The following is a 9,233-nucleotide window of genomic DNA, read 5'->3' as shown; positions in this document are numbered from 1 at the left end:
ATCCCTGGTTTTGTGGGGATGAGAGGGTGGATTGCTAAAATACTTTTGTGGTTTTACTGCAATTTGGCATCGTAGGGACGGCCCCTGAGTGCCTGATCTTTAGCCCACCACCTGATTGGCCCTATTGGGTACAGGTGTCTGTAACCACACTAACCAAAGGTTTTTTTTTCTCTCTCTCTCTTCCCTTTCCCCCCTTTATTTCCTTTTTTTTCTTCTCTTCTTTCCTCGTTCTCTCATTTTCCCTCCTTCCTTACATATATACATATATATGTATACATACACACACACACATACTCATGTATATACATGATACATACACACATGCTCAGTAACTCAGTTACTTTTAGGGCAATCATGCCAATGAAAAATATGACAACAAAAAAGGATATGGCAACTTACTAAATTGTCTGTTGGAATCTGCCTTTTTCCATGACTGTTATTCCACAGTAGAGTTTAAACAAAAGGAAGAAAAAACAAAGTGCCAACTATATAACTTTAGTTATGTGAGTCACTAATTCCCTGGATGTATTCTTCGGCCTCCGTCACCGTTTGTCGTTGTGTGTGATGATCAGAGGTGCTGGATACAGCATGCCGTACCACACATCCAGAGCTTCAAGCTGGGCCTTCACTCCATCAAAGCACCGCTGCAGCTCCCGGGTCTCTGCCGACAAGTCAGGGACAAGGGTGACTCGATGATTCTCGTAGCGTACCTCCTTCATGTTCCTGGTGGCTCTCAGTGTTGTTTCCCAGTCTCTGTAGTTCAGAAACTTCATTATTACCACCTGTGGTGATGTAAAGTTAGTTTTAAGAGGCATGATCCTGTGCGTTCTATGACGGGGGGGTGAGGTGAGATCCTCACCTAACATGTTCTTGAGCCACTTCTCCAGAAATCTGTATACATCCGAGCCCTCAGACTTTTGAGGTAGACCAACCAGTCTCAGATTAGAGCGCCTGGCCCTGTCCTCTTGTTCTGTAATTCTGTTGCAAAGCGTAGATGCTGTTTTCACAAGTGTTTTCACTTTTCCTTAAAGAGAGGTTACGTCATCTTCCGCTTGTGAAATACGCTCCTCCGTGTCGCTAATTCTTAGCAAGTTTAACTGTATGTCCCCGTTTATATCATTAATTGCTTTCAGCATATCAGACGATTGTTTATGTCATCTTTCAGCGAGCGGACGTCCCTGAGAATATCACTATTTGTCGGTGGCGTCGCCTCCTGTACACCGGCTTCATCGGGGGTATCCAGTCTTGCCATGCTAGCATTAGCCGTGTCCATATTAGCCCCACTGCCTTGGGGAGCCACTATTGCCAGATTATTAGCCGTGTTTGGTATTTCGGTGGCTTGATGTCCAGTAGTGTTGCTCACGATGAAAAAGTGTGTAGTAATATCTATTGTTCAGGTTTTAAGCATTAGTTTAAGGGATTTATAAGCCAGCTTCGCACACATGCAGCCTCTCACTAAGACGCCATAACCAGAAATCCCCGTTTTTGTGTGGGTGCCAGCGTTGTCCAGAATTCTTTGTAGAATTCTGCTGGATAACCATCTAGACCTGGACCATCTGTACCTGGACCATTTGGGCATCGACCATCTGTACCTGGACCATCTGGACCTGGAGCTTTATTGTTGGGCATATGCTGGAGAGCTTCTTGGAGTTCGCCGACTGAAAGAGGGGAATCCAAGACCATTTTATTTTCATGTTTTAATTTTGGAAGATTGATGTTACTAAGAAATTTATCAATATTGTCATCTGTTGTAGTTAGTTGTGATGTATATAATGTTTTATAGAATTCTTTGAAAGTGTTATTTATCTTGTCAGGGTCGTGGCTGATGTTTCCTTCTGGATCTCTGACAGAGGAGATGGTTGTTTTCTCCTTGTTTGTTTTTAACTGATTAGCCAGGATCCTTCCAGATTTGTTGACATGCTCAAAATTCTCCAAACAAAGTCTTTGCACCAAGAATTGTGTCTTTTTATCTATTATTTCATTAAGTTCAAGTTTAGCTTTCCTTATAGCATTTAGTGTGTGTTCTTCTGGGGAGACATGGTAAGCGTCCTCTAAGGATTTAATTCTGAGTTCTAACTCTGAAATTCTCAAAGTTTCCTTCTTTTTCTTATGAGAAGAAAAGGAAATTATTTTCCTTCTCATTACTGCTTTTCCTGCTTCCCAAAGAACACACACTGAAGTTTCTGGAAAGTCCTTATTTTCTAGATATAAGAACCATTATCTTTTAAAGTAGCTGATAAACTCAGGATCTTTAAGTAGTGACGTATTAAATCTCCAGTTTCTAGCTGCTGGTTTATTGCTCTTACTTCTCAGAGTGAATGATACTGGTGCGTGATCACTAATGCTAATAGGATGGATTCTGATTTCTGACATGTCATTCATCAGCGAGCTGCTAGTTAAGAAATAATCTAATCTAGAATAGGAATGGTGAACTGAAGAGAAGAAGGTGTATTCTCTTAGTGTGGGATGGTGAGAGCGCCAAGCATCACAGAGACCAAAATCCTTCATGTTTTACAGTTTCTGAGGATTTCCAGACTCGATGAGCTCCTGTGGTACTTTGTTTGTCCAGTATAATGTTAAAATCCCCTCCTATAATTAGTGTGTTATCTGAGTGACCATAGAGGCGAAGAGGGAGTGAAAGAAGGAGGATCATCTACATTTGGACCAGATATATTTGCAATACATAACTTAACATTTTTAATAGATAATGTAACTATTATAAATCTGCCTTCTGGATCTATGATTGTATTATCTATGTCAAAATTTAACCTTCTATTAATAAGAGTTGCTCCTCCTCTCTGCCTAGAATTATAACAAGCTGAATACACGTGTGGAAACTGGGTTGTTGAGAGAAGATCTATTGTTGAGTTTGATAAATGAGTCTCTTGGAGTAATATTATATCTGCTTTCATTTCTTACAAACGGTTAAAAATGTTTAACCTCTTTTCCCTTGTGCCAGCTCCACGCACATTCCAAGTGACAAATGTGAGTTCGTTCATGAACCAACCACAGAAATGAGGCTATATGCATATTACTGAAGCCTGTGTGCGTGCATCCCACTGCTTCTCCGCGTGCATGTGTATCTGTCAGCTGGTTGTGACAGAGATGTGTGTGAGCTTGTGCTGTTCTGTGTGTGTTCCTGTGAATCATGAAAAGTGCTGATGTGTGTATAATATAATGACAAGTGTTACCGTTAACCGTTAACCGGGAGTTCTGGGTGAGTTTTGATGAGTTTCTTTACCTCACGTCAATAAAAGTTTCTTTTGTATAGATGTGCATCTATAAATTAGATGCACTCTGTTATCTTACCTATATTCAGTGTTGTACACCTTTCATTTTTATAAAAGGTCTAGTTTTTATATAGACAGTAAAATTATCCTGTTTGGTCAAAGTTTCTGGGATCCTTCATCCATCACCTGGAAAACTTACTTTCCTTGCTGCTAAAGGTAATTCTATACATTTGATGTATATCCTTCCTCAGTTGACCTTCCTCTGAAAGCAGCACATTTAGGATAAATTTGACCCTGTCCCTGGAGGTCATGGAGCAGACATCCAGCACCCTAGAAATAAAATAATAATTGTATCATAATGTCTGATCGTGCCGATTCATGGTTGTGTAACCTGAGAACTCACCAACGGTGCAGCTTCAGCAGAGCCCAGAGGGGATGGAGGGAAGCCAAACGATCCCTCTGCAGCATATAAAACCATAAGCAGGGAGCCACACTACATGCAAAAGGAATTACAAACCTAGCGTTCTCACCACGCACTGGCGGTACCACGCACTGGCGGTACCACACCTGAGTGCCCCGCGCCACAATCACCTCTCCCACACGAGCGATCAGCCGTGCTGCAGGGAGGAGAACAGGTGAGCGGAAAAGGAGAAGGCAGCTTGTCTTACCTGTAGTGATGGCCAGATCGAAACGGTGTTCCAGTCCGTACTGAAACTGACGTGGAACGTTTGATGCGAAACAATGTTCCGTGATCTGAATGAAGACTCTGACATCACGTGACTGTTCCGCGTTCCATTACATCACCAGTCGTTCTGAAACTTCAGGTAGTTTCACCTTGTTGTGCGATGTGTCTAACTCTGTGTGCGATCCAGCAACTCAGTGAGCATGAGAGTGAGTGTGAGAGCGTAGGAAAAAAAGGCGCATGAGGAACAAGAGTGACGGAAAGCAGAAGGTGTTAAGAGGAAAGATGGAAGAAAAGAGATGGAGTAGTTAGGCAGAACAGTCAGGAAGACAATAACAGTGCAGTCCAGAAATAAAGACGTTTCCCAGCACAACCACTGCTTTCCTTTTTTTTATGGTGCTTTACGCCGTGAGTGGCAAGAGAAGAGTGTAATTAGGGAGTTAACCCTGAAGCCAACTCCACTTCAGCCCTGGAGAAGACAGATCTCCCCCGTGTCTTCCGACTACTATCGGAGGATAAGAAGCGGGAATGGTTAACACTGGCGACCATGAAGGGACTTTCCCATTGTTAAAGGAGTGGTGAGTACCTAATATAAGAGGACAATAACGGCTAAAACCGAGTGACTGTTACGTAAATACAGTGGTAGCATCTCCGAGCTAAACAACATGGCGGCCACTCGCTACCTTCCTGATGCTTATAACAAGGAAACTAATTACTCAAACCCGTTCATGTCGTTAACCAATGTCCAGGACAATGGACAGGGTACCATGGAAGCTTGTGAACGCAAAGTTGCGAAGAAATGTGAACATTACAACCCATTTCTCTGAGATGAAAGCTGCACTAGCACACATGCTAACAGCCGAAATGTGTTTGCGCCGGTCAGCAGCCCCGGTCATTTCACATCCACAAACCCCTTCTGCAAAGCCGACGGGCAACATCACAACCGTACGGGGGAACCAGGCCATTATATGCACGACTCTTCTGTTCCAAATGTGTCATTAAAGGTGCCGTATGCAGACACAAACCCATTTTTCGCTGCTCAAACAGAGGGTTTTGTACACAGCACACCAGCTACTTCTAAACCCAGAAGCAGAGACATTTCCCCAGTTACATCCCTGCATAAATGCAAAAAAGATAGTTAAAAGTGGACATTCCCAGCAGAAATATCTTTGCCACTTATTTCCACATAAAAACTGCTTCGCACCCAGACGGCCTTCCCAATCAGACAGCGATAAGGATTACAACTTTAAAGAGAGGGTCCCCATCTTACGTCCTGGGCAGTATGATGGCAGCACACCATGGAACGAGTTTCTGCACCAATTCTAGAGCTGTGCTGAAATGAATCGGTGGTCAGCCAAGACAATGGCTGTCCAACTGAAATTCTGCCTTGTAGGAGCTGCTGGTGCCATAATCCACAGAAACCCCCGTTCATCCAAATGGGACTATCGCCGTCTACTTGAGGAAGTCGAAACAGCTTTTGGCCCTTCGTCGGACCACGCCGCAGCTGTGGCGGTGGAGCTAAGGCAAAGATTACGCAAATCTGGTGAGGCTCTTCATGTGTTCCAGGATGATATCTATGGGAAAGTGGCTGTAGCTTACGGGGATTGGTCGGAGGCTGAACAGGATGCTATTGCAGTTGAGGTTTTCACAAATGGACTGGGTGATGCTGAGCTAGTTCAAAGACTGTTAGAAAAGCGTCCAGCCACGCTAGCCCGAGCTTATGAGATAGCCAACCGTCATGAAACCACGAGGAGGGCTGCATCGTACGTCACTAGCGTCATGCAGCCGGGGGGGCCATAATCTTACCGAACACAGGCCCCGGACCGCTGTGTTGAGCGAGGGCGACAGGAATGAGCCTGGAACTGCTGCTGCAGAGGCAGCTAGCACCTCACCTGATCCTTCTGTCTCACACATGTTTGCAAAGATGCAAAAGCAACTGGGGAACTCTAGAAAGGTGAAACATTGAAGGGCCTGTGTCCAGCAGCTTTATGGGTCATCTGCTGGCTTCAAGGCCGAATGAAATTGTGGCTATGGACCTTCACGGAATGGGTTGGAGAACATCTTGGTAATGACAGACGTATTTAGCAAGTACACAGTCGTGGTCCCAACTCGTGATCAGAGGGCATCCACCGTTGCCCAGATTCTGCTGACGGAATGGTTTTTAAGGTTTGGTGTTCCAAGTCAGATTCACTCCGACCAAGGCCGAAGTTTTGAGAGTACCCTACTTCAGCAGCTCGTCACTTGTATGGGGTAGCAAAGTCACGGACTACTCCATACCATCCGGCATGGAATAGACAATACGAGCGGTTCAATAGAACCCTCCACAATCTCCTGCGCACACTACCGGTTTCTCATAAGCGTGATTGGGCTTCCTGACTTTCACAAGTATTGTTCTGTTACTCCCCATCAGAGTACTGAGGAATTCCCGTTCTTCCTGATGTTTGGCTGCAAACCGAAACTTTTTGTGGACTTCTTGCTGGGTTGTGTACCAGACCCAGTGCCAGGCGACGTGGAGGACTGGGTGATCGAACACCAGGCCAGACTTGACATGGCATTTCGACATACCCAGGACCGGTTGTTGTTGGCAACTGAGCGCAGAAAGGTGCATCATGACAAGCGTGTAAGGGAGGCTCCTCTTTAAGTGGGCCAGCTGGTGTACCTCCATGATTATAGTACTAGAGGTCACCATAAGATCCGGGACCTCTGGAGCCCTGTAGTTTACCAGGTCGATATTCCGTCTGACATCGCTGATCTCCAAAAATCTGATCCATCTTTAACATCTCTCTTCCAGAAGGCAAAGGAAAAGAACCCAAGAGAGGAGCAGGACTTTGATGAAGAGGAATACATTCTACAAAACAACATTCTCTCTCGTCTGCAGGGGTCAAGTTTGCAGCTTCTGTTACCCCAAATGGTGAGAAGCTCCATCCTTACTTTGGGGCATTCTATTCCCTGGGCTGGCCATCTCGGTAAGCACAAGACCACAGCTCGCATTAAATGTCATTTTCACTGGCCAGGCCTGCACAAAGATGTTGCACAATTCTGTAGAAGTTGCCCCAAGTGCCAGATAACATCGGCCAAAATCCCCTCCAGAGCTCCACTCCAGCCACTTCCTATCATCTGTACCCCCTTTGAGCGCCTTGGAATGGACATCGTTGGACCTGTTGAGAGAAGTCAGTCAGAAAATCGTTATATGCTCGTTATAACAGATTATGCCACCCTCAAAGCCAAGTCTGTTGCATTTTGTTTAGTGCAGTTTTTTGCAAGAGTTGGATTGCCACATGAAATATTAACTGATCAAGGAACCAACTTCATGTCAACTTTGTTGAAACAAGTTTATCAGTTATTAGATATCCGGAGTCTGAGAACCTCACTATACCACCCTCAAACTGATGGTCTGATGGAACGCTTCAACCAAACCCTGAAGCAGATGCTCAAGAAGTTTGTCAGTAACAGGGGTACAGACTGGGATCAATGGCTGCCATATCTTCTCTTCGCCTACATGGAAGTACCCCAAGCCCGTCTTATGTAATCCAGATGAGGGAACGATTTGAGAAAATGAATGAGCTTGCCCAGTCACACATGGTGGAAGCCCAGAAGCAGCAGAAGTCTTGGTATGACAAGTCTGCCCGACAGAGGTCCTTTGAGCCAGGACAAAAAGTGTTAGTACTTCTCCCCAGCAAAAACAACAAATTGTTGGCCAAGTGGCAAGGACCAATTGAGGTTGTGAAGAAGCTCGGACTTACCACCTATGAGATATCTACCCCTGGGCAGTCCAGCTTCAGTAAGGTTCTGCATATAAACCTCCTGAAGGAGTGGGTGCAGTGTCCTGAAAGCAAAGTAGATGTGATGCTCTTACGGGGGGTGCCAGAGGAAGAGGAAGTGGATGAGCAATACATACCACCGGCTGGCTCTCTGGATTGTGATCACAGCCAGCTTCCAGAAGACAAGCAGCTACAGGTGAGAGAACTCTGTAAAGCAGTGGTCTTCCAAGAGAATCCAGGAAGAGCAAACATTGTGGAACATGACATAGTTGTTCGGGAGGGTGCATCTGTAAAAAGATTAAGTTACAGGATCCCAGAACGTCTGCTTTCTTTGCTGAAGGCTGAGATTGACCTGATTCTGTCCCTGGGGATCACTGGGGCTTCCAAAAGTAAGCGGTGTAGCCCAGTGGTCTTGTTACCTAAGAAGGATGGAAGCATTAGGTTTTGTATTGACTTCAGGTACCTGAATGTGGTTTCTATGTTTGATTCATACCCTACACCTAGAATAGCTGATCTGCTGGAGTGTCTGGGAAAAGCAAAATATTTGACCACACTAGTTCTGTGTAAAGGTTATTGGCAGGTCCCGCTCACTGAGAGGTCCAGAGGGTTCACAGCATTCAGAACTCCATGGGGGCTTCTTATTTCACCATCTTACCATTTGGATTGCATGGGGCTCCAGTGACCTTCCAACGACTAATGGATCAGGTACTGTGTGATTGCTCTGAGTTTGCTGCTGCCTACTTGGATGGTATTATTTACAGCAACACTTGGGAGGAGCACCTGGAACACCTGCACACTGTCTTGGGTTGCTTTCATTCTGCTGGGTTGACTGTAAATTCATCCAAGTGCAACTTTGTTGCTGCTGAGACCAAATACCTGGGTCATGTCATTGAGAATGGGGTCATAAGGCCACAAGTCAGCAAGATCAAGGTCATAGTCATGTCCGATGCCCCAAACAAGGAAGCAGCTCAGATCTTTTCAAGGGCTGGCCGGCTTTTACTATTGCTTCATTCCACAGTTCTCCGGTAGGGCAGCTCTACTCACAGACCTGACTGGGACAAGCTCCCCCAATCACATCCAGTGGACTGAGGAGGCAGTGGCAGCTTTTCATGACATCCAACACTCACTAAGTAAGGAACCTGTTTTATACAATCCACACTTTGATGAGCCATTTGTACTACAGACTGATGCTTCAGATAGCTGTCCTTCTGCAGGGCCCACATGGAGAGAGACACCCAATTGCATACATCAGCCGGAAGTTGTTTTCCCGCTATTCTACAATGGAGAAAGAAGCATTGGCAATCAAGTGGGCTCTGGACTCCTTCCATTATTATCTGCCACATACCAGGCAAGGAGAACCTCACGGCAGATTATCTCTCTTGTTTTGCCAACGAGAGTCCTGAAGAGGGGGAGTGTGTGATGGCCTGCCACACATGGTAATATCCACACCTCACCACAAGTGTAGATCTATTTGCAGCCCTGAGTCTAAATACCACACATTCCATTTCACATTACTTCACTACTAAATGACTTTAATTTTTCATACCTATGTTAAACACA

The sequence above is a fragment of the Melanotaenia boesemani genome, chromosome 6 (assembly GCF_017639745.1).
Source record: "Melanotaenia boesemani isolate fMelBoe1 chromosome 6, fMelBoe1.pri, whole genome shotgun sequence".
NCBI classification, from domain to species: Eukaryota; Metazoa; Chordata; class Actinopteri; order Atheriniformes; family Melanotaeniidae; genus Melanotaenia; species Melanotaenia boesemani.
The sequence above is the reverse complement of the archived record's forward strand: the minus strand, read 5'-3'. Positions refer to the sequence as shown.